Source organism: Oryzias melastigma, linkage group LG22, assembly GCF_002922805.2.
Source record: "Oryzias melastigma strain HK-1 linkage group LG22, ASM292280v2, whole genome shotgun sequence".
Taxonomy (NCBI): Eukaryota; Metazoa; Chordata; class Actinopteri; order Beloniformes; family Adrianichthyidae; genus Oryzias; species Oryzias melastigma.
In genome coordinates this window covers 6,748,595-6,751,976 of record NC_050533.1, presented here as the reverse complement: position 1 = coordinate 6,751,976, position 3,382 = coordinate 6,748,595, and the positions used below count along the sequence as shown (strand labels likewise).

Here is a 3,382-nt window from a genome sequence, read left to right as displayed (position 1 = left end):
CTGAGCGTTCCTATCTGGACCTGATATTATGTTTCTGACCTTGCTTGTTTTCTGATTGCTTGCCGCCTGCCCTGACCCTGACACATCTACTCACTTTTTGGATACTCCCATACTTGTGATTGACCTCCACCTGTCTGACCCTGATTTAGCTTTGTGGACTTTCAGCTGTGCCTTATTCCTGTCTGAACAAATAAACCTGCTGCACGTGGAACCAGCTGTCTGCCTGTTTGTGACAGCTTCACACAGCTTATCCAAAAATGAATTTCTATATTGTTTTGCGTATATGTGTAATGGAAACGCAGCTACAAATTACTGAAATTGTACCAATGAGAATCCAGTTTTCTAGTTCTCACACTAACAAAAAATATGTGGTGTCTCTCAAAGAAAAGCAAAAAAAAAAAAAAAAAAGATGATGGATAATGTTATCACCAGAAAACGGTTTAATCATCACAAGAAAAGGCAAGGTAAGCAAGGTAGTCTGTTTGCGGCTTCCGTAGAGAACAGAAAGCCACCACTTAAGGAAGCAGAACGCCTCAGGGTTTGTTAGTCAATCAACCAGAATAATCATTAATAAAACATCTTCTTCCTGCAGCAGTTTACAAAACCTCTCAGACAAATAAATGAAAAAAAAGCATGTCTGAAGTCAGAGGGTGCAGGAACTGAGAGCACAGATGGGAAACTACAGTATTTCTAATTGCAGCCCTCGACTCACAGTGAGGCAGAATGCCGTCGGAGAGCAGAAGAGATCAGCCCCCGATGCCGCGCTCTGAGCGTTCAGGTTGCTGCTGCAGCTTAAAACATCACTGGTGGCTGTTTCACCCTCTGACTCACTAAATTAACTCCAAATCCATTTACCCACGTTGCCGCTTAAGCCCTCCAGTTTGGTTTGGGTCTTCAGCGGTTTCTTCTAATTGAGTTTCTAGTAATTACCACAAGGCTAATGCATTGTAAGTGCCGTCTAAATCAGGAGTAAAGATTTTGTTTCAGTCTGCAGGCACACAGTGATCTTATACATCAGGATGTAAAAGGGGCTTTGGGGCTGGAGGATCATCGCCCCTCGCGTGGATCCGAACCCCACCTTTTTGCTTTCTCCTTTTAATCCAAGACTTTGATTTTTAGATTCTTTGATCTGCGGCAGAAAATATGACAACATGTGAAGAACGGAGGAAAAAAACGAAAAGCGAGTGGAAGATTGTGGAGACCATCCTGATCTTTGTTTCTGGTGCTTCACTGTGACCGCCTGCGAATAAACACATTTCTCCCTTTCACTTGTGAAGTTGCCTGAGACCTTCACTCTCTCGGAAGACTCTTTTAATTAGGCTTTAATTGCCTTATTAGCTACAGCCATCGATGGAGGAGAGAATGCTGGGAGAAAAAAAAAAAAAAGGTCAGGCAAGGGAGACATGAATAAACAAGGGCGAGCAAAGCACAAGAAAGCTTCCACCTACAGGCACACACGTGTGTTGTCAGGAGTGCAGATAAAAGTGTGGAGTCAGGTGATATAAAACACAAGGATAAGACAAACTTTAGACACATTACTGCTCCTCCATGAACAGGATCTGAGGTCTAACCGAACAATTGACCCCTCACCCTGACCTCAGCGAGGCACGGGAGATGGACGAGGTAGCGGAGAGAGCTGAAGGCAAAAGGAGGAGCAACAAGAAATGATAAATGAGGGCGGTGCAGAGGAAAAGGAAATCAGCAGGTGGAGAGGGAGGAGAGGGGACAGTTGTTCAGGCAATTCTCTGGATGTTTTCTCCAACCACCGGCCTCCTGATGACGGTCCATCAGCCACAAAACAGTTATTTCATCATAAATCAGTAGATATATTCTCCAAATGATCTAATACACGTGTCAATGTCAAGGCCCGGGGGCCGGATCCGGCCCTCCAGATCATTTTATTTTATTGTTATTAATGGACCGATGTTATCTTGCACTCATTTTTAAAGAATTTGGGCAAAATATATTTCTATGGAGAGTAAAATGTTAAAAGTTATATAAAGTTTAAGTTGATTTTTTTGGAATAATATTTTTCATTATTATGTTTGAAAAAGTTACGGTTTTAAAGTTTTAAAAATAGGCATTCTGCTAGCTTTTGGGATTATTTAGGCATTTACTACGATTTTTTTTTAGGCTATTTTGGAGTTTAGTTACTATTTCAAGAACACGCTGTTTTGGCTAATTTAGGCTTTTTTTTACATTTTTTTAGGCTGTTGTGGAGTTTAGCTAGTATGTCAGTAACATGCTAACTGTTTTGACTCCTTTGAGCTTTCCTTTTGAGAGTTTTTAGGCTGTCCTGGAATTTAGCTAAAATGTCAGCTACATGTTAGCTGCTTAGGCTAATTTAGGCTTTTTTCAGTTTTGGCTATTTTGAAGTTTAGGTATTTTTTTCAGCATCATTCTAGCTGTTTTGGCAAACATAAGTTTTTTTAGGCCAATTTGACAGTTAACTTATATTTTAGCTAGCTATAAGCTTCTTTGTATTCAGTAATTAACTTCAGTATTTTCAGCTATCATCACTAGCATCTTCAGCGTACAAATTCAGCTTACAGCATTAACACTAGCATTATCACAGGTAATGCTGTATATCTAGGTCATGATTATGTAAAAAAAAATATTTTTAAAGTTTTAAAAAAGTAGTTTTAGAGTGTTCTATAAATGTTTATCCTGTTCGACCCGCAACCTAGGGTATGTTTTGGATTTTGGCCCCCATTGCAATTGAGTTTGACACCCCTGATCTAATTGAAGCCAAAAACGTAATAAGTATTATAAAAAAAATCAGTGTTTGAGCTTCTAGTAAAAGTAGACGCACTGTGCCCAGGTGGTTGTGGTCTCATCATCCACCCATGCACCCTCCGGGTCTCTCGAGTGAATGCCGGGGCTGGGAATCTAATAAAATTAGCATCCTGCATAGATGATTAACATGCTGGTTTAGTGGCTTGTTTGTAAATGATTCATGTAAACATTCAAAAAACTCATTAAGATCCACTTTTGCAAGTTTGATCCTTTTTCAGTTTGGGTGCTTGTGGACTTCTTGCATGCATGTTTGCATTGGCTGTATTTTTTATTTTTTTTTCATCATGGATGATGGAACCAAATGTGTTTGCTAATTTCATTCTCACTCTGCAAGCTGTTGACAGTGATCTTGCAGACGTCCCCGCTGGCGTTTCTACATTTCATCGCCCTGTGGCGACTGGCGAGTGGTTATAATTCAAATCTTTCTTCATTAAGGGGGGGAGCAGTGTGAAAGATAGGCCGTGTCCGAATTCACTCACTGCTACCTAACCCCCAAAAGACTGTACACTGTGGGAGTCTCCACTTTCTAACATTTTAATGCAATTCAGACATGGGCTCTAGTTCTTTTTTTTTTTTTTTTTTTTTA

General features: G+C 40.2%; 1 long non-coding RNA gene across 1 annotated transcript in view; it reads right to left on the bottom strand.

Moving 5' to 3' along the window:
* Positions 1-861, bottom strand: part of LOC118597972 — a 2,133-nt gene extending 1,272 nt beyond the window's left edge. The window contains exon 1 of the long non-coding RNA XR_004946998.1: positions 21-861. This is a non-coding gene — a long non-coding RNA (uncharacterized LOC118597972). The remainder of the gene's footprint in view (positions 1-20) is intronic.
* Positions 862-3,382: the final 2,521 nt, after the last annotated feature.